The sequence below is a fragment of the Patella vulgata genome, chromosome 9, assembly GCF_932274485.2.
Source record: "Patella vulgata chromosome 9, xgPatVulg1.2, whole genome shotgun sequence".
Classification (NCBI taxonomy): domain Eukaryota; kingdom Metazoa; phylum Mollusca; class Gastropoda; family Patellidae; genus Patella; species Patella vulgata.
The window spans coordinates 43,052,641-43,076,850 of record NC_065887.2 but is presented as its reverse complement, the minus strand read 5'-3'; the positions used below and the strand labels follow the sequence as shown (position 1 = coordinate 43,076,850).

General features: G+C 34.8%; 1 long non-coding RNA gene across 1 annotated transcript; it reads right to left on the bottom strand.

Moving 5' to 3' along the window:
* Window positions 1-347: 347 nt before the first annotated feature.
* Window positions 348-19,108, bottom strand: LOC126832354 (uncharacterized). Its single transcript, XR_007684680.2, has 5 exons — window positions 18,805-19,108; window positions 18,562-18,637; window positions 18,137-18,371; window positions 10,596-10,720; window positions 348-783 (listed from the first exon to the last, which is right to left on the bottom strand). It is a non-coding gene; the product is annotated as an uncharacterized LOC126832354 (long non-coding RNA).
* Window positions 19,109-24,210: the final 5,102 nt, after the last annotated feature.

Here is a 24,210-nt window from a genome sequence, read left to right as displayed (position 1 = left end):
AGCCAAGAAAGCATGGGAAACTATCAAGATTGTGTCAAGCCAGAACAGGTTATGATACTATCGACCATATTTACCAAGGCAGAACTGTTGAGCCACATTCACCATTTATAAAGCCAGAACCATTTGGGATATAATCAACCCTTTCCAAGCCAGGACAACTTAGGATACCATCGTCCGCCATTTTTATCAAGCCCGCAAGGCTTGGGCTACAATCAGTATTATTTCACGCCTTAGGAAAATATCGCCCAATTTCACCAAGCCAGATGAGCTTAGCATACTATCAGCATTGTTTAAGGCAGGAAAGCATGGGATACTATCAGGATTGTTTTAATCCAGGACTGTTTAGGATATTTTTGACCGTCTTTACCAAGCCAGAACGGATGAGCTTACATTCAACAGTTATAAAGCCAGAACAACCTTTACCAAGTCAGGATAGCCCAGGATACCATCGCCCGCCATTTTTGAATATGGAACTTCCTACTTTCTATTTGGATTAGGGTTAGGTATTTAAGATTAAAACCTATAAATTCAGGGTGAGGGGTTAAAGATTAAAACCAATGAGTCCCATTTTCACTATACAAGAAAAGGAGTCACAACATCCATACTGCCACAAACTTAATTTGTGGAAAACACTGAAATTGTTATTTACTTTCTGTGGTGCCACAACAATGAAATATTGAGACACTTAAATGGGAGTCACATCAAACATGAATGCCCAACACTCATGTTCAGATCTTTCAGGAATTAAGGGCAAGGTAAAGTTACACCATTTTGTCACAACACCTGAAAAGATGAAAAAATTATTTCAAAAACAAGAACAATGGCTCTTGGATACAAAAGTCTACAATAAAATACATTACTCACAGACCATTTTTTTTGCTACCACTCGCCCTTTAAACTCATCTTGTGATCACTGAGGTGTTAATTTATGGTGAAAATATCCAGGGGGGATCACGGTGTCTAAGTGGTTAAGACGCTGGCTCGCTAGTCTGGAGGTCGGGTGTTTGATCCCTGCATTGGCCGAGGAAGTTCATCCACATTTTCTGGCGTGGTTCCCCCTAGTCAGTGATGCACGACAAGGACAGCAGTCTAGTCGTTCGAATGGTTAAAAAAACCAAGGTCCCGTGTACACATTGGCGTGCACGTAAAAGATCCCTTGGGGGTTGAAATTCGATATAAGAGTAGACCGTAGTGCCGCTGTCCGGGCAAAATTTACCTCATAGCACACTGTATGGCATATGCCTGTCTTCATTTGTCCAGTTCGGAGCAAAACAGTAGGACGTTAAACCCCATTTCATTTTGCAAAATGTCCCACAATCGCGGTTATACAAGAATTATTTGAACTTTTTGACGTTACTTATCACACGCAACTATTGTCCCATGGTGTGTACAACAACCATCAAGACAAATGTACACATGCATGTACTCGCATGTGCTTTAGCCATTTTGGTATTTCAAGTCCTCCTTCTCCACACTCCAGTCATGCCCTGTTGACCTATCACTGGAGCATGAAAAATCGCCCGGTTGATCGAACCTCCTAACCGAATACAAATTGTGGGAGATCAATTATTTACACACCTATATATTTTTTAAAGCCCCAACCATTGCATTTTCTTTCTGATCACCCATTAAATATAATTCGTACTTTCCAAGACAGCGCAAATGACCTTCATCCTTTGCAGACTATAATTTGCTTTTATATGTGTCATATTATGTGGCATAGTGTTTGACATATATCAGTAAGAGTATGTTGCAAATATTATAATTTGCTGGTAAAGTGTAACTTATGGAATTTAAATTGTCTTTGTCGGAACTCTATTTTGTGAATATTTTGAGAGAAAGGAGAAAATTTGTAAGTTACTGTGGCCACAGATTAAAAATATTTATACTCTGTGCTGTGGCATCATGTAGGTAATCCGAGCCTTCGATAAATAAAATGAATTGAAAGTAGTCTATTTTTAGTAACCAATTTCTTTGCTCAAAATAACCAGTAGCTGCCAGGCAGGATACGCCCACATTTTGCAAGGGATGGATAGAGAACAAGCTAAAAACAAACGGGATTTTTTGTACAATCAGGGGCAATAATCCAGAAAATTATGGTCTGAAATCAAGGGCCATAATTCTGGAAGTTACAATCCGATATGCGCGGATATCGATAGAAACAGATAATTGGGTTATAAACTTACATTTCAAGTTTCAACAAAATCGGATAAAAATTGTGACCTCTTTAGGGTCCACAACCTTGAAATACCATATTTTTGCGCTATTTCACGAACTTCGAACTCCGCCATTCTTAGGGTGTAACGGTGATATATGAAAACTTTTTTTAAAATCAGATAAAATTATGCACCCTAGGGTCCAGAAGCTAAAAACGTGATTTTTCGTACAGAGGCCATAATTCATGAAGTTTCGATCCGATACATGCCAATATCGAAAGCAGTCGAGATCTTTTGGTGATAAACCTATATTTCAAGTTTCGTCAAAATCGGATAAGAATTGTGACCTGTAGAGTGTCCACAAACAAATGGTGGACGGACGGATGTCCAGACGGACAGGGGCGACAACAATATATGTCCACATGAAAATGTGGGCGTATAAAAATACAGTTTTTGCCAAAATGAGACTTAAACTTCCGGTGATACTACAGGCAAAATAATGTGAAAAATGACGCATGCAAACTTGCCTATTTATCGTCAACTGCGCAAGGAACCGGGATCTTTGGGTTATAAACTTACATTTCAAGTTTCAACAAAATCGGATAAAAATTCTGATCTCTATAGGGTCTACAAGCTAAAAACGCGATTTTACGTAAAATCAGGGGCCATAATTCATGAATTTACGGTCCGATATGCGTGATTATCAAAAGGAACCGAGATCTTTGGGTTATAAACTTACATTTCAAGTTTCAACAAAATTGGATAAAAATTGTGACCTCCAAAGTGTCCACAACCTTGATATATCATATTTTTAGGCTATTTGAGTACGAGGGGCTGCCATTTTGTTGGTCAGTTTTGGTACGATTTTTACGAAATTGGAACTCAACTATACTGAGGTTGTAATGGTGGTGATATATTCAAAGGTTTTGTTTTAAATCGGATAAAAATTATGACTGCTATCACTGAGAACTACTAAGTGGTCAATCTGTGCACAGCCCTTATAGAAAATTATGTCTTGGGCGTTATCTCTACGTCTATCGAAAGAAAATTAATTTTCCGACTATTACTCGGCATTACCGCGTTAAAACTGTAAATAAGGTGTGTTAATTAACGAGGGTGAAAAACTGTCTGAGAGGTGAGTTAATTAACGATAGGGGTGAAAAACTGTGCGACGGCGCGTTTTCAGTAGAGGTGTGTTAATTAACCGACCGGTAAAAAATGAATGTCAATGTTGTGTATTGTTTAATTGGCGAGTATAATCAAGGACCAACAGGCTTTATCTGACACGTACGTGTTAAATCAAAATTTGGGAAGTAAAACTGTTTTACCGTGCGATTTATCATTCGACCGTGTGTTTTACGTAGGTCTTTGTATAATTAAAGACAGGTCTTTAGATAGGCGTGTGTGCTCGCTATGAACTACGTTGAACCCTTTTGTATTGCATACTATAAGTTTCATTTAATGAAATAAAAATATGGGCCTTAATCTATCGTATACGGAAAGGCGAATATTATGTTGTCATTTATCAATACCGACCAGTCAGAGCCCAATTTGAATATCCACGGGAATATAGAGAGTAAATTCAGCAAAAACAACCGAACTATATTTCTGCTTTATTATTAAAAGACGCGCACTCACCGTTTGAAATATATTAAATTTATAAAAACGTGCCACGATGCGTAGATTGAGCATCTTACCTTCAATAGCAATATCCATAAAACAGAAATCTCCATATTGATAAATAATACGGCACAACAAACCGAACAGTGGTAATTTCCACACAAATGATATATTTAAACTAAAATTACTTTAGCTTTTCACGTTTCATTACACTATTTGCATATTGTCCGACAGTTTTGGCCCAATTTTCATGAAATTCGAACTCAACAAACATCACCGTGAAAAGGTGATATATTCAAACGTTTTTTTAAATCAGGTAAGAATTGTGACCTCTAGAGGGTCCGCAAGCTAAAAACACGATTTTTCATACAATCAGGTGACATAATCCAGGAAGTTACGATCTGATATGCACAAATATTGACAGTAACCAAGATCTTTGGGTTATAAACATGTATTTCAAGTTTCATCAAAATCGGATCACAATTGTGACTAATTTTTAAATTAAGGGACCACAAGCTAAAAACGTTATTTTTCTTACGATCAAGGACCATAATTCAAGAAAGTACAATCAGATATGTGCGAATATCGAAAAGAACCAAGATCTTTGTGTTATAAACATGCATTTCAAGTTTCATCAAAATTGGATCAAAATTGTGACATTCACATGTGGTTTTTTTTAATTGGATACAAATTTTGACCTCTAGTGGGACAAACTAAAAATGTGATTTTTCATACAATCAAGGGCCATAATTCAGGAAGTTACGATGCGATATGTGCGAATTTCGAAAGAAACCAAGATATTTGGGTTATAAACATGTATTTCAAGTTTCATTAAAATCCGGTCAAAATTGTGACCTTTACAGGTCCATAACCTTGATATACCAAATGTTTACAACATTTGCACATGGGGGGGGGGGGGCATTTTGTCTGACAGTTTTGGTCCGTTTTTCATGAAATTCGAACTCAACCACCAACAATATGGTGTAACGGTGACATATTCAAACGTTTTTTTAAATCAGATAATAATTGTGAACTCTTGAGGGACCACAAGCTAAAAACGCGATTTTTCATACAATCAGGGACCAAGTTCAGCAAGTTACGATCTGATATGCACAAATGTCGAAAGGAAACAAAATCTTTGGGTTATAAACATGCATTTCGAGTTTCATCAAATTGGGTGAAAATTGTGATCTCTAGAGTGTCCATATGAAAATGTAAGGGTATAAAAACTAGATAATGTAAAGGGAATTTGCTGAAAATTTCAGTCAAATTGATCCCTTCATAAAAAGATTTTAGCGATAGAACTTTTGGCCTAGCCTCGATCATTATTACTAAAGTCGGTACGATAAAAAACATAGTCTCAATTATCCATTTAATGATTAAATTATGAATGGATGTCGAACAGGAAATCGGAGCCTAATCCAATAAACATTGCAAGCTAGTTGATTTTGAGCTTGTTTTGTTAATAAATGTCTAATTAAGAATTTAGATAACATTTCAGGCCGAAAGACCTGCAATAGGCAGTTTTAGCTCTTGCATAGTGTATGTATGTTTAAAGAAGTTGGAAATCTAACATCTTCAAAGGGGAGATAATCGAAAAGTTTTTGTTGACATTTTTGGCTTAATCAAATTGGGCCATATGCATGCGTCAGAGAAATGAAATGAAATGGAGTTTAACGTCCTACTGTTCTGCTCCTAACCTGGGCTAATGAAGACGGGCATACGCCATACAGTGTGCTATGAGGGAAATTTTGCCCGGACAGCGGCACTACGGCCTACTCTTATATCGAATTCCAACTGCCAAGGCATGCGTCAGAGTAGTCAATGTCTCGACATAAAAGCCGAGAAATATGAACAGTTACAAATTAGTGAAAGTCGCATCCAAATTGGTTGAAAAACGAAAAAATTCTCTCTGATGTCTAATATAGGTCTATTGTCGTTGATGACATCACTTCCTGTTATCATTTTCAAAGTTTTAGTTATTCACCTTTTGAACTAAATACCTTTCGGATGGTATAGAGTTTTATTTTGTAGAACATGTACTTTTTCCAAACACATGAGAAAAAAAATAATAATCTGAACAAAAACAATAGTTTTTATACGCCCACATTGAAATTGCTTGTGGATGCTCTAGAGGCTGAAGTTAATATCCGATTGACTTTAAATTTATACACAGTGTTTAAGGTCATGAGACGAACAAGCCTATTGATGTTCAGTGATTTCCGATAATTACTGCCAGAGTTATGGCCCTTTATCACTTCAAAATGGGTGGGTGCTCTAGAGGTCAAAGTTGATGATGACTGCCAGAGTTATGGCCCTTGATCACTTCAAAAAATCTTGTAAATGCTCTGTAGGCTAAAGTTAATATCCAATTGACTTTAAATTGATACACAGTGTTTGAGGTCATGAGACGAAGAATCATTGATTTTCAACGATTTCCGATAATTACTGCAAGAGTTATGGCCCTTGATCACTTTGAAAAATCTTGTGACGCTCTAGAGGCTAAAGTTATCCGATTGACTTCAGATTGATACACAGAGTTTAAAGTCTTGAGACAAACAAGTATATTGATTTTCAATGAATCTTGATATAAACATATGTGACAACTCTTGTTTACTGCCCGGACGATTTAGCTGCTGTGGGCGTATGTTTCGTTGCCTGGCAACCTATCTTTATACTACGTAAAACTAATAATCCGAACAAAAATAATAGTTTTTATACTAGGTAAAACTAATAATCTGAACAAAAACAGTAGTTTTTATACCATGTAGTAGTAGTATAAATACTAATAATCTTAGTAGTAACAATAGTCTTTCACCAAAGCCTAGTATGGCCTCTAATAGTTTAAAGAATCCTCCAGCATTGCATAAGAATAATTCATATGTGAGCAGTGGAAAAATGAAGTCAAAATGTGGCAGTTTATAACTGAATTAGAAAAGAGAACCAGAAGTTGCCAAGCAAGATACGCCCACATTTTGCAAGAGATGGATAGAGAAAGCGATTTTTCGTACAATTAGGGCCCATAATTCAGGAAGCTATGGTCTGAAATGCGCGAATATTGAGAGGATCTGCGATATTTGGGATATAAAGATATAATTTAAGTTTCATCGAAATGGGATAAAAATTTTGACCACCAGCTAAAAATTCAGGAAGTTACAATCCGACATGCACGAATATCGAAAGGAACCAAGATCTTTGGGTTATAACGATATATTTCAAGTTTCACCAAAATCGGATAAAATTGTGACTTATAGAGGGTCCACAACCTTGATATACCATATATTTATACTATTTGTGTACGAGGTGCGATCATTATGTCCGGCAATTTTGGTTCAATTTTTATGTGATTCGAACTCAACCATTACATTAGGGTGTAAAGTTAATATATTCAATCGGTTTTTTTTAAATCGGTATATGCAATTACCGAATGGAACCAAATCATTCTGATATCAATATAAATTTAAAGTTTCATCAACATCGGATCAAAATTGTGGCCTCTAGAGGCTCCAAAATCTTAATATACCATATAATTTACACTATCTGCGTACAAGGGGCAACCATTTTGTCCAGCAGTTTTGGCCTGATTTTCACAAAATTCGAACTCAACCATCACTAGGGTGTAACAAAGATATATTCAAACTTTAAATCGGATAAAAATTGTGGCTCCTAGAGAGACCACAAGCTTAAAACGTGATTTTTCGTATAATCAAGGGTCATAATTCAGGAAGTTACGATCCGAAATGCGCAAATATCAAGAGGAACCAAGATCCTTGGGTTATAAACATGTATTTCACAATCGGATCAAAATTGCAGCCACTAGAGGGTCCACAACCTTGATATACCATATATTTATACTATTTGTGTACGAGGTGCGATCATTATGTCCGGCAGTTTTGGTTCAATTTTTATGTGATTCGAACTCAACCATTACATTAGTGTGTAAAGGTAATATATTCAATCGTTTTTTTTTTAAATCGGTATATGCAATTACCGAATGGAACCAAATCATTCTGATATCAATATAAATTTAAAGTTTCATCAACATCGGATCAAAATTGTGGCCTCTAGAAGCTCCAAAATCTTAATATACCATATAATTTACACTATCTGCGTACAAGGGGCAACCATTTTGTCCAGCAGTTTTGGCCTGATTTTCACAAAATTCGAACTCAACCATCACTAGGGTGTAACAATGATATATTCAAACTTTTAATCGGATAAAAATTGTGGCCCCTAGAGAGACCACAAGCTAAAAACGTGATTTTTCGTATAATCAAGGGTCATAATTCAGGAAATATGCGCAAATATCAAGAGGAACCAAGATCCTTGGGTTATAAACATGTATTTCACAATCGGATCAAAATTGCAGCCACTAGAGGGTCCACAACCTTGATATACCATATATTTACACTATTTGCATACGAGGGGGGTGGCCATTAGAAGTCAACAACCATCATTAGGGTGTAATTGTGACCTTTAGAGGTCCATAACCTTGATATACCAAATGTTTACAACATTTGCACATGGGGGGGGGGGGGGGGTGGCGGCTATTTTTTCTGACAGTTTTGGTCCGATTTTCACAAAATTCGAAGTCAACCATCATTAGGGTGTAACGGTGATACATTCAAACGTTTTTTGAAATCGGATAAAAATTGTGCCCTCAAGATTGACCACAAGCTAAAAACACGATTTTTCGTACCATCAAGGGCCATAATTCAGGAAGTTACGATCCGATATATGCAAATATTCAAGGGCACCAAGATCTTTGGGTTATAAACACGAATTCCAAGTTCCATCAAAATCCGATAAAGATTGACCCCTTGAGTGTCCGCAAGCTAATTTGGCCGCAATCATTCTTTTCTCCGAGTTATTGAACGCAAGTAATTATACTGTTAGATACAACAGGTCTGATTTTAACATGAGACTTTTAGTATGTAGAACTTCAGATGAAAACCCTATTATGCTCTATGCTGATCCCTAGGTTAAGAGACCCCCAGTTGTGAGCAAAAGCATACGGGCTCGATGAATGTAAGCGGAACAGAACCTGAAATGCCCCCCAAAATATTTCTGGTTACAAATGGTACAGCCGGTTGTTTGCGAACAGCCCCCCCCCCCCCAAGATAATTTGTAAAATTTGACGAACACAGACTCGTTTTCCTGGCGCGAATCGTGATAGTTGGAACCTAGCACTAAGACAGTTGTATTAAAAAATTCTATTTCTATGTAACACCTCACTGGTTTGTGCAAATAAAATTAATTGTTAGACCATTTATGCCCTATCTTTAAAAATAAGATATTTGAGTAACGTCCTTGTTGAATAAGTATGCCAATAATATATACTCTTCAAAAAAAAGTAGGGGATATTGAAATGGGCACAAAAATTGAACTTATGCAAGAGCTAGTGATACTCGTTTTAAGTATCGGATAAAACTTTTGATCTCTAAATGGTCCATAACCTTGGTATTGTATGGAGAGTTGCCATTTGACTGAAAGTTTCAGTCCGATTTTCAGGAAATTCATAATTATGATGTAATGCCGACACATTTGAACGGTTTTGGAAATAAGATATAAATGGTTTTCTATATCAATTGATGACCACCAGCTGCCAGGCAGGCTACGCCCACAGTTTGCAAGAGATGGATAGAGAACAAGCTAAAAACAAACAGGATTTTTTGTACAATCAGGGGCAATAATCCAGAAAGTTATGGTCTGAAATGCGCAAATATCAAAAGGGACTGAGAAGATCTTTGGGATATAAAGATATGTTTTAAGTTGCATCAGAATCGGATAAAAATTGTGACCGCTAAAGGGTAGACAATATACTTTTACACAATTTTGTTGGGCAGTTTCATTTCAATTTTCCCGAAATTCAAATTCAACCTTCATTATGGTGAAATGGTGAAATATTTGAACGGTTTTTAAAATCGGAAAAAAATTGTGACCTCTAGAAAATCTGCAAGCTAAAAATGCGATTTTTCGAACAATCAGGAGCCATAATCCAGGAAGTTAAGTTTGGGTATCCGTGATTATCAAACGGATCCAAGATTTTAGCGTGTAATGGTGATATATTCACACATCTTTTTTTTTTTTTTTTTAAATCAGACAAAATTGTGACCTCTACAGGGACTACAAGCTAAAAAGGTATTTTCCGTACAATCAGGGGCCATAACCTTCGACAACCTTTGCATATTATACTTTTACACAATTTGCGTACAAAGAGCGCCCATTTTGTCTAGTGGTTTCATTTCGATTTTCAAATGAATATCAAAAGGAACCAATTTCTTTGGGTTATAAACATGTATTTCAAGTTTCATCAAAATCGGATCAAAATTGTGACCTCTAGACGGTCAACAACTTTGAAATATCAGATGTTACACACTATTTGCGTACGAGGGGCGTCCATTTTGTCCGTCGGTTTTAGTCCGATTTTCACGAAATTCAAACTGAGCCAGAATTACGATGTAACGGTGATATTTTTTAACTTTTTTTTAAAATCAGATAATAATTGTGACCTCTAGAGGGAGCTCAAGCTAAAAACGTGATTTTTCATACAATCAGGGGCCAGAATCCATGGAGTTACGGTTCGATACATGCCAATATCGAAAGGAACCGACATCTTAGCGAGATAAACCTATAATTCAAGTTTCGTTGAAATAGAATAAAAATTGTGACATGTAGAGTGTCCACAAACAATTGTGGACGGATGGACAGACAGGGGCGACGACAATATACTTCCACATGAAAATGTGGGCATATAAAAAACCCTGTAGCTTCTTGAACTTTAGCCTGATCATAAAAAAATTAAGAACATTTACATACCTGACCGATGTATCATCAGCATAGTCATCAAGCAATCAGAACTTCACCTGTTCTTTATGTTGTAGGGCTCAAAATATGGATATATTAACCACACATGTACAAGACATGCCCATATTTTCCAAGAACTGTGGGGAAAAAACAAAGCATAGGTGAATCTATCAGCAATGATAACCAGCAGACCTGTCAACTCTACCGCATCACGCAGTAAAGTGCCGCGAAAAGGCCTCATGTACCGCTCTACTGCCCGGTAAGAGATATCTACCGCATTTTCAAACAAAGAGTTTTTTAATATTCTCGCCAAAACTATGGAACTAAGGGAAGCAACTCTTTGCATGTAAACAATAATGATTGCGACTTTCGGTTATTAACATCGATTTGGGATATTGTAAGGTGTAATTTAGCTAAGATTTTTTCTCAAATTCTTTTCAACCTATTTTAGAGTTAATAAAGCGGATATAATTATTGGCACGTGTTCCAAATACTCTTAAAATGCGTAGCGATAAACTAAACAAATAGCGACCAATTTACAGTGGCAGTGGTACGTCGCACGTACGTCACAAGGAATCAAGATATTTTTAAAATCATGCTAACACTAACACAGACAGCTAAGTTAAAACAAAAGAGAAGTGGCAGTGGTAGGCCTACTGCCAGTAGTTACTAATTATTTCTTTCTATAGGCTACATATTCAATTTTGGTTTAATTACATAGGCCTAATGATAAATAATTTTAGATAAGATATGGTTACCATTGTTTGTGTACATTTTATCTAATTACCCATTTAATGCAATTTTTGTATTGTTAATTGTTGGACCTGCAGTTCAGCGTATCATTTCTAAATTAATTACCCTTGGAAGTGCAAATTTACGCTTTTTTGGGAATCTGCCAAATCATGGTTTCTACTGCATTTTTTACACTACCCTACTGCATTTCAGCAGTACCTTGAAATAAATGATTAATTGTGCTGTAATTAAATAGAGATGTTGATAGTTGACCAGAAAATAAAAGAGTGAAGTTAGTAACTAGGATAAACAAAGCAGGTTTCTAAGACACTTAAATCTACTCACTATCTTACAACAGCATCTTTAAACTAAACTAAAGTAATTATAACTACTGGAAATACAAGGCTAGCTGGATAAACAGGACAATGGAAACTGACTAAAATCTTTAAACAGAATATAACACCCTACTAAAATAGTTAAAGAGAATATAGCACCCTACTACACTATCCCCCCAGCACAAGAAGTGGCGTCCTAACCAGTCTATGATCCACCTTAATAAAAACAACAATATACATATAATACAAAAACCAAATAACCAAATCATAATCCATAAACAAATCCAAGTCGTCATCACCTAAAACTGTAAGCAACTACATACATTTGTAATATAACCAACCTAATTAATAATGCAGAAATCAATTATAAAAGTAGATATAGTCACTGAAAATCAAACCCAAACAGTATTCCCTAAAACCCAAGCATCCGATTTCATCCATCCCGATGGTTTTCGTTGACGTTTTAAAGGAACAGGACTTTCTGACGAATGAGAATCTGACACAACTGGAATAGAAATATCCGGTGGTAAAATATCGGGAGCTTTTTGCAAAGAAATATTAATATCAGTAGAACAGTGACCATCAGAAACCAAATTACTATCGTTAATATTAACCACAGACCCATCTGCATCAGAAGACTGAGAAACACCACTACTTACATCAGAAAGAGGAATGACATCACTATTTACATCACTAGTACTGACCCGAGTTATAGGTTCTTCAGAAATACTGCAATCAATTGACAAAGTAGTATCAAGTGACACTTTAGATCGGGGAGCTGGAATAGGGCGCCCTGACGAACAAATAGGTAAGAGAAGATTTCTGTGAAGGGTGCGTCTTTCGGAAGTGCCATCTTTTTGAACAGTGTAAACTGGAATGCTGAAATCAGGCTGTGAAACAACAGTATAACAAATATTTTCCCACTTATCAGCCAATTTATTTTTACCTCTAATTTGAACATTTCTTACCAAAACAATATCTCCATAATGAAGGTTAGCGCCTTTAACTTTTGTATCATAGTGAAACTTGTCTATGTTGAGCCTTTTCTATGTTTTGTTTAGCAATTTCATTAACCAAATTGAATTTATCTTGCAGCTGAGAAGCAAATTGTGTGTATGAAGAATTGATATCAGAAGAATAATTGTCACCAAGAATTATATCCACCGGAAGTTTTGGATTTCTACCAAACATGAGATAAAAAGGAGAATAAGAAGTGGACTCCTATTTTGTTGAATTATATACATATACTAAAAATGAGAGTCTTTCCAGTGAACTTTCTGATCTTCTGTGAGTGTACCAAGCATATTTAATAAAGTTCTGTTAAAACGCTCACATAACCCATTACCCATGGGATGATAGTGTTGTTCTAGATTTATTTATACCTAAGATACTGCATACTTTAATAATATTCGATTCAAAATTTCGACCCTGATCAGAATGAAGTTGTGAAAAAATGCCATATGGTAAGAAGAAATGTTGTATTAAGATTTTAGCGGTGGTTTTAGCGGTCTGGTTTTTTGTTGGTACTGCTACAGCAAACTTTGTGAAATGATCCGTTATAATTAAAATATTCTCAATACCACCTTTAGATGGTTCCAAAGAAAGAAAATCAGTGCAGACTAGTTGTAAAGGTTCTGATGTTGAAATACCGACTAAAGGAGCACGAATATTCTGTTGGGGAGACTTTCGACGGATACATCTGTCACATATACGAACATAATTTTCTACATCTCTACACATATGTGGCCAATAAACTCGAGATTTAACCAAATCCAAGGTTCGATCTCTACCCATATGACCCAAATTGTCATGAAGTGCAGACAATACCAGACGACGAAGAGAAACAGGTAATACAATTTGTAAAATAGGGTCAGATGAAGATGAAAACTTTCTATATAAAATATCTTTTATAATTAAGTTATCCCAGGAACAAAGTATAGCAGCTGTATCCTTATCAACACCATGAAAATCAGTAGGTTTACATCCATTTCTAACTGCTTGAATTATAAACTGAATCCCTACACAATCTTGTTGTGCCTTGTAAACTTTTGACTTATCCATTAAATTTGAATATTCCACAGGAACACTAATAATAAAAGAAACAAAACAATCTAGAACATTCTGACTAAAAGAAAAAGTTTCAATTTTACCAAGATCAACGTCAGTGAAATTAATTATAGCAGATACAACTGTATTATCTAGACTTGAAACTGGAAGTCTTGATAAAGCAGTTAAAGGTTTAGCTATCCTTGAGTAATCTTTAATGTATCTTATAAAATAACCACAAAAACCTAAAAAGCTACGAATTTCAGAAACATTTGAAGGAATCGGCCAGTTCTTAAGTGTAGAAATTTTGTCAGGGTCAGCTTTTACACCATCTTCTGAAATAATATGCTTCCTGAGACGAGAAAATACGGACCCTAAACGAATAAGATGTTCCTCGAATGTTTTGGAAAAAACAATAATGTCATCTATATATGTAAGACAATGAAACAGATGAATATCCGCCATACACCGCTCTAAACAACGCTGGAAAGAACTAGGCGCGTTGGTTAATTCGAAGGGCATAGCATTAAACTCCCAAAAGCCTAAATTGCCAGTTGTAAATGCTGTCTTGGGTTTATCTTCTTCAGCCATTTCTATCTGCTAGTACCCACTTTTTAAATCTAATGAAGAAAAATATTTAGAACCATGAAGCGAATCAAGAGTCTCTTCTATCCTGGGAAGTGCATATGAATCATGGACAGTTCTGGAATTTAGTTTTCGGTAGTCCACACAGAAACGTAGTGAACCGTCTTTTTTTCGAACAAGATCTACTGGAGAAGCAAAGGGACTATTTGAAAACGTCTTTATAACTATGTAAAAGATCTTTAAGTTGGTTAGCTTCTTCTGTACATTTTGAATGAATAGACTGAAAATTAAACAAATCATCAAACGGCTTTACTGAAGAATTATTTGATGATAAAAATGGAGAATTATTTACGACTTCAACTTGCTGAAGTTGACAAAGAACTGCTTTACCAGGAATAGTAATGGGTCTGTCTGAAGAATTTGTGATGTTAATTCTCACTTTATTAGATGACTGTAAAATTACATTTAACTATACCAGGAACAACATGAAGAGAACCAGGAAGTGATATATCATCTAGCGCCATATAACATTTACCGGGTAATGGTTTAGTTAATTTTGAAGTACCAGCCACAAGCATTGACGAATTTGCAGGAATCTTCACCGGATTTGAACTGGACTTTAAAAAACAAGGAACTTTACTAGATTGAACTTGTGTAGTTAAAAGTGAAAATGTGGAATTCCAAACATCTGAATCTGTTGATGTGTTACATAACATTGGAGTCTTAGAATTAAAAGAATTTGTAGGTACAACTAAAATTAAATCTTGCAAATGTTCACTACTATCAGGAATTCTAACAGGAACTGAAATATATCATAAGTATGAAACTTTAATCCCTCCTACGGTACGAACTTCTAATAAATCGTTAAGCGGGTAAATTTGAAAATTAGGTAAAAAACGACGATGAAAATCAGCAGAAATGGTAGAAACCATTGAACCGGAATCCAATAATGCAGAACATAAAATATCATTAATTAAAATATGAGCAACGTTCGATGAACCAACTAAATCGGAAATAAAAGATGAGGCATTCTGTTGACAAGAAACATTAGGACTTACCGACCGCCCCGTGGAATAAGTCCTTGCGAGTTTAAAGAACACTCGATCCCCTCTTCTGTGACCAGGTTGTTGACAAGCGTAACAAATAGGAGTTACCCTGGGACGATAATCGCTTGTATTTAAAAACTGATTCGGTGGGCGAAATGTGGGATTGAACAAAGGAGGAGGAGGAACATGAACTTGACGAGGTGGATCTCTCATATTCGAAGAATTGAACTGTGTAGGTGGCTGTCTATAGTACCTCTGTCGTGGTTGCTGCATCTGGTGCTCCATATCAGATATACGAGAATTAACTGTTTTCAATTGCTCTGACAAACCGGAAATCTGCTGAAGAATTTTATTTTGAAAAGTGTGTGAAGAACTTGAAGTTGTAGATGTTAAATAAAATGATTACCCAGAACTAGCGAAATTAGAAGTGACTGGAAATTATGCATCTCTTCTTCAGCTTTCCTAACTGCAGTCATTAAAACTGAAAATGAAACATCAGCATCAAGAATGTGCCTAGTATTAGATTTGACTTGTGAATTGATCAGGCCATGCCAAAATCTGTCCTTCAATATCTTATTTGAAGAATGTTCAACTAGAATACCAGCATTAATTAATTTTGAAAGAATATGTTTGATTTTACATGCCCATGAGGAAATGGATTTTCCTGCTGCTTTGCAGTGTATAGTTTATTCATCAAGACATCTACAGATAAAATATCAACAAATAATGGGTCAAAGTGCATAAATAAATCAGTTATTGTTTGAGGATTAATACCAATTAAAAATTCAGCAGCTGTACCTCGTGCGGCTCTACGAATGGCATTAATAATAGATGGGATAGAATATTGGCCTTCTCTCTCCAATCCGACAATCTCCAGACGCCATTGATAAGAAACGTCTCCTTTGTTGCTGTCTCCGGAAAATGAAGATAATCGTGGTGAAGATGAAAAAGGCAAGTATGAACAAGTGGGCATTTCAAATCTGGAAACTGAAGAAGATCTTTGAAATGTAGTAATTGGATTCATTTGAACAGATGAAGAATTTTGCTGTAGTGTATGGGGTATGGAAACAGAAGATGCTGATGCCGGATAACTCTGCACTGGTGTTGTATTCTGAAAATTTGATGGTTGACATCTCAATCGATGATGGTGTGGAATTAACATAAAAAGTCTCATTGCCTGATCTTGGGGTTCTTCGCGAAGTAGAATTTCTAACAGTGGAAGTTGTGTGAGCACCTTGGAGTTGAAACCGTGCATGACAAATTTAACAAAGATGAAGATTGATATGAAATGAAATGGAGTTTAACGTCCTACTGTTCTGCTCCTAACCTGGGCTAATGAAGACGGGATGAAGATTGATGAGGACGAGTATCAATCAAAGGGCCATATACTAGTACATCCTTACAAAACTTCATGTTGCATTTCCAAATTTAATTGCAACATTACCACTTTTAATTCATTAGTAATTGAACGAGTTGCGTCTTCATTTGCATTTGCTTCTGCCATTGTGTAAACTAAGCACCGATGTAACAACAAAATATAAATGAATAAATACCAAATAAATGACCTAAAAAAAATTTGGAAATTCACATTACACACCATGTAGATGAAAATATCTACGTGAAAATCAAAATCAAAATGTAGATGAAAATATCTAAGTGAAAATCAAAATCAAACAAAATTTTTGGACTGGAATGTGAAATTCGCTACCGAAAACAATCTACAAAGTTGAAGTCACAACAACAAAACCAGAATATATATCAAAATTAACACCGAAAATCCAAGTCCAAAAGAAATACCCAACTGAAACTTTTCAAACCTCTTCAGAAATGAAAATACAAGAAAACAAAAACAATCAAATACTGGAACGATAAGGTTAAATGAAAATCAAGCAAGTCATGAGCAATCAGTTTACCTTCATTAATTAAAGTCAAGTTACAAGGAAAGAAATGCTGAGGAGAAATAGAAATGGAAAGTCAAGTGCAAGTGTTTTGATAATGTTAAGTTATGGAACTATGTAGAATGTAAACAAATAAAAAATGGCTGTCAATGTCAATAGGTCAATGTCACAGTCAGTAGGTCAATGTCAATGTAACCTATCACCTATAAGAGAAATTTAAAGCTACCCTAATTATAAAATACATATGTCTGTTTTACACAGAATTTAATATTATAATGTTATGTAATTAATAGCACCCTAATAATTATGATTCCAATGATTTAAATATTTATGTAAGGTTGATATTTGTAATGTTAGAAATGTATTTTACCAAATAACCATTGAATGATTGTACTAATATGACCAATGAATTTTATTACTACATAAATGTATAATGTAAGATGTACTATATGAACAATTATTAATAAAATATGTACCTATATACAAGTAGAATAAGTAAATATGTAAAATAACCGGTATTTATTTATGAAGTAAAGAATTTAATGCATTAGTCACCTAGATTATTTATAATAATATAGCTGTCTAAATTACGATATGTGTATTTTACTAACTTTGTAATTTATGTACGTTAATAATAAGAACAAATATTATACACTATAAGTATAAGACTAAGACAGACAATCAAGGCGTCCCCAGATATACATACACATTCACACTTACAACAATAAACTACTCAATATTACAATTAATACAATTATAATAATATATTCATACAAACAAAATGTTTACTTGGCCAACTTTGTAATTTATATACTATGTACGTTAATAATAAGAACAATTAATACAATTATAATAATATATTCATAGAAACAAAATGTTTACTTGGCCAAGTATAAGAAAAAACAACTTACATAGCTCTTTCGCAGAAATCCAGAAAAATCCAAGAATTCCAACACAAACACAAATCAAGTAAGAGTTCGCAAAACACAGATCACAAAACACACCAGGAATCCACCGTCTCTATACCACGTTGGGCGCCATTTTGTAGCTGGAGGATCGCATGATCGACTCCAGGTCGGGGTTGAACAGAACAGTTGAGACCAGTGAACAACAGGACAATATAATATTTTACAGAACAAAAAAACCCTGAAAAGATACAAAATGATTATTTACACAAGTGAATTATTAAATGATATATATTCTATTAATTACTAATTCAGGAGGCAAGTTATAATATAAGTACTATATTATATGTATTAAAATATCAAGACTATATATTTACATTTAATCCGTTATGACAAAGAATGATATAAATATAGATATCAAACTAACATACCCTAAGACGGGTGCTTTCCAGGAAAATAAATGTGACCATAGAGTTGTAAACTTTACAGACAACACAATTAGGAACGCTATAGTATAAAACAATTAACAAGACATTACACAGGGGATAATATATTTAATCAATGTTTATTTATGAAATATAAAGTTACCTAATTTGCTAATAATTAATTTATTAGTTTAGAATTACTTATATAGTTTAAAATGTCTAGTCCAGTCAAACAAATATTAAACCTACCTTGAAATAAATGATGAATTGTGCTGTAATTAAATAGAGATGTTGATAGTTGACCAGATAATAAAAGAGTGAAGTTAGTAACTAGGATAAACAAAGCAGGTTTCTAAGACACTTAAATCTACTCACTATCTTACAATATCATCTTTAAACTAAACTAAAGTAATTATAACTACTGGAAATACAAGGCTAGCTGGATAAACAGGACAATGGAAACTGACTAAAATCTTTAAACAGAATATAACACCCTACTAAAATAGTTAAAGAGAATACAGCACCCTACTACCGCGAACGCGGTTACAGTTTAGAGATGAAGCACCAGAGCATATAGGAAGAACGTCAAAAAACCTCATGAATTGAAATAACAATATGCCCTGAAAGAACAAAAATACATTCCATACTAAACTAATGATACAAGTCAATGTTATACAATCTTAATCATATCACAGTAAACCGAATGATTGACTTACATCTTTGGATAAAGTCTATGAATTATTTCATAAAATCATAATATAGAATCATTCATTCTACACACTTTATTTCACAAAATAAAGTCACATATCAAGCATTCATGTGTTTTAAATTATATGTAATGTAAATGTGTCTTACCAGTTTGTGGAAATGAGCTGTATGAATCTCAGGAACCAGTCATCCAAGTAGAAAAAGAAGAGTGAGAGAAAATACTAATTCATATCTTTTAATAAAATGCGCCACCCAAATAACCAATCAGAATACAGCAAATCATATCACCTGATAAACAACCTCCAAGTGAAATGTACAACAAAACCTTCTAGAACAAAAGTAACTCCTCAATATTTTAGACTAAGGACACAAAGAACAAATTCCACCAAACATAAGAATCAAATCCTAGTTCCCATAAAACCAAGACCAAAACTTCAAAAGTATAACTACAATAGAAACATATATACACCACAACCCATAACATCTTTTTTGACTTTTTTAACTATGAAAAATAAAACTCGAAATCCCATTAATTAAATAACAAGACCAAACAACCAAACGGACAACCTGAAAAGTAGCAAATTAATCCCCGCTACAATAATTTAACAGTATTCCTTGTCGCAAGACCAGATGACATGACCAACTTGAGATAACCAACTTGTGAAGTACAAATTGATTTACGATTACTTTCTTTAAAAAGCTTTCTATCTGATTTAAATTGTTAAACATATAATTATATGTGTTTTTCAAATAATGGAGCCGGAAAACATTCTCCCCAAGGGAGATTACTCCAACCTACAATTTCATCATGTTAGGATCAAGACCAGTAATTTTCTTCATATGCACTACCCAAGGAAGCAGTTAGAACCTCCTCTCTGACCGAAACGACACAATTTCTTAGACTGACCACACAGTTATACTTTTCTAATACGTCCAAGTCAAGAATCACTTTGTTAAAAATTGGAGCAACACCAACATTTAATATGAAAGAAGAACTTCCAATTGTAATAGTAACATCCGGCAATAAGTGACCAGAAATCAGCTTAAAACTGATTCCCTTCAGTCGGACGGCTTTCCCTAGCTGCAACTTCTCCACCCCATTCAAAGCATCAACTTGCATCACAACAAGTGGACGGGCAACACTAAGCTCACCCCAGAAGAGCCCCTCCGAACATGAAGAATATTGTCATGCAGTGGACCTCGATTGCTGGTAGGGTGACCCACCATAAATAAATATCTCCAAATATCTCGACAATTACGCCACAATATTTATATATATATACCAAGCCTTAAATCAGTTTCACACAATTATAGTCACTAAATAAACGATCATGCTGTACTTAATAAGCTATGACCATTTAATGATCTATAAATAATAGGCTGAAACTGGTTCCAAGTTTCGTCCATAACATCCAGACACTTTTGAGTAAAAGATAGGTTACGTGCCCCTGTTTTGAAATTCGTCTCGCTTAACCAGTGTACCGACCATTCTACGTCTGATTGACAGGTCGGGATAATCAAGACTACCTTTTTACGAAACATAACAGAAAGCTGGAACAAGAAATTGAATTTAGAAAAACGCACGTTAGCCAGCTCAACAATTGTTTTAAGAAGCTTGTAAAAGTAAAATGAAACTACTGCTAGTATCACGTTCCTGCTAACGAAAGTGATTCAGAGATATTATTTGTACTAAACCAAAAGATGCCGCTCTTAACGGTACAGTTAATGATAAAGCAATTTAAAAAATAAAACGAACGTAATTTCTAAATCTGCTGTAATAACCAAGAAGCTTAATTTTACTGCTATTCAAAATCGTCTACAATAAATTTTTGACGGCTGTAATAGTTAATAGATTTGTAGAGAATTGCAAGTGCCATGGCTATTTATAGTATTATACTGTCAGAAAGTTGGTCTCGACACGGCTAATGTGCACGCTTCAGTGGTAGTCTCGAACTATCAGCGGTGGACTGTATTGCTGGATGTGAAATGGTGATCACAATTCAAGATAGCGGCTGGAGAAAGTGGTTTTCATCAGCGCTCTGCCTAAAGCAATTCTTCTCAACCTTTTTTCGCCAACGGCACACATTGGAACACATGAAAAAAATAGTGCCACACCTGGCTAAATATATATGAAAAATATTTGAATTTTGCACAATAAAAACATGGCAAGTCATAGACGGCATACAACCGTAGACACAGACTAGTCATAGACACACCCCTGTAAACGTAGGCAGTGATGTTGATAGCTTCCATGAACGATTATAGAAGATTATAGAACTGTCTCGAGCTATTCCACAAAATAATTAAGGACAGATTAAAGATTGATAAGTTGATATTGATAGATGCCGCGCATAGAGTCGGACCCAAATCTTAACCAAACCAGGCTGTTGTCGGACAAGTCCATCCAATACCAACACATCATAGACGCATCATTGTGCGTTTTATGAGACGCGATGAAAGACAATTAGTACAATCAAATAGGAAACAAACTGGCATATCTATATCCGAAGACATGACACAAGTCAATGTGAAACTACAATCAGCTGTACAAAAACACCCCCTTGTGAAATCAGCGTGGTTTTTCGAAATGGTAAGGTTCGAGCAGAGGGCCATAGTGGCAAAACTTGCCATGTTGAATTATACCCTGATGTAAATGATCAACTTATAAAGTATTTATCTGGCTGAAGAAATCTTTAAAAACATGTGCAAAGCCAAATTCTGAATGTTGGTTCAACGTATGGTCGTAATCTGTTAAATATACGAGAATAACCCGAATGTGTGTCTCAAAATTATACTACGCATGCAGATGTCTACCCCCACAGTCAATAAACTTAAAATCAAACTAACAGTTCAACTGCTGTGCACACTTCGATGTTCATAATTGGCTACCATATTCTTTGTCATCTACTCGCTTGTTTGAAGTACATGTAAAACCCATGACAGCTATGATAGATGTGCAGATACTGTTATAATAATGCCTGTCGCTGTGTCCACAAACACTAAACTCTACAGCTGATGTGTTCCACCCTTTTACCTCATTTCCTTGTTATCTTATGAGGATTATAGACTAGTTACTGAATACAAAAAAATTATTATATCATTGTATAATATAACATAGCTCCACCTATATATTCTTATGTAATAATGTTAGGAATTGTATAAACTCCAATTGTTTATAAACTGGAAGTATACTAAAATACAATTGTCTTCATGATCACTATCCCTCTTTCTTTCCTTGATTACAGCAAGTGCATTTAATGAGTAAAATTGTATAGTAGCAGACAGCTTTTTTATTTGAAGGACCTTTTAAATATCGAAAATAAATTTAATCATTACAATTTCAAAGAGCATATTTCAAGTAAATGTAATCATATATGTACGAACATATATACTTCCAGCTAAATTTGTTAATACTTAAATATTCTGTACATATAAGTATATTGTATATTCATAAACCTTCCACCATTTTTTTATATGTGCCTTTTACATACCTTACATCATTCCACATAAATTGATAGAGATAGCACACTTAAGCTTGAGACAAACCTGTTTTCTAAAGCACATCATGTAAAACCTTGTAAAATTGTTTGATAGCATAACTATAATCAAAAATCCAGACTACGGTAAATATGTTAATCAATAAAGATATGTGAATTTAGATATAAACGTCATATGTAGCACTTGATAACTTTTAAAAAGGAAAGATTTCGCTGGCACAATTATAATTCATTGAAAAATGTTAACATGAAATAAATACAAAACGTTAAATTTCAAGTATAAACTCCAATTGTGTGGTGTACACACAAAACCAGTCCCCTGCTCATTTGATAAACGCACTCACTCTGTGACTTCTGTCACAGACATAATTACCGTTATAATGTTGTCTTGATTGAAAAAACCAAAAGCAAAATCCCACGCCCGAAAAGGTGGCACAAAAAATCTAATTTCTGTGATATAATATTGGTTACACGTTCTTGTAAATAAACCTAGGTATTTGAATATTATAACCATTATCACCATCCACAACTATTAGTATTATATATATGCATTTATACAATATATGTGGACCCATCACGGCATAATGAGTCGCAATGAGGAATTTTTTAAAATTGAGTTATTGTTATTTTGACATTCTCCAGCTCAATACCTTCAATTTGAATCGGGCAAAATCTGACTGAGCTGTGTCCGTTTGAAGCCACCCAAATCACCAAAGTAAGTTTAGAGAAAATTTCAAAAATCAAGTCAAAGATTTGTTATGTTTCAAAACAAAATCCCATGGCAACCAGGCCATTTATTTGCTGTTTTGTCGTTGAATATTGTTTTCTAAAGGTTTTCAGGGGTGCTGAAGACGAAAATTGTAGTAAAAATTTAATCCAACAATTTCCGCCATCTTTTTTCAAAATGGACGCCAAAATGACAAATTTTCAAGTTTTCACAAGCTTTGTGTTTACTAATGTCATTGTATGTGTTTTTAGGGGTGCTACATCCAAAAATTGTAGTACCAGATTTTATCCATGAAAATGGCGACCAAAATGACAATTCTTATCTGGAGAGCATGCACTGGAATAACCGAGAAATAGGCAATTTTGTATGAGTCAATTATCTTTCGATTTTCATTTGATGCCTAATGCCCATTATGACTAGGTCAAACAAATTTACAGTGTTACTGGAAATGACGTCTTTTGGACAAAAACTATATTTTTAGCCTTAAAACATATATTTTATTCAAATGAGTCTTATTAGGGTTTCACACTGCGTAGCTTGTGTGAAACACTATTGTTTTTGTTCGGATTATTATTCTTCTTCTTCATATTATTATTTTTCCATTTGAGCATATCTCAGAAACTACTCGTCCGATAGTGGGTTTGACTTAAATTTTAAAGCTATTTCTAACGTTCTGCGTCAATGCGAAATGTCCGAAATCACCGAAGTTGTCGTTTTTCGAAA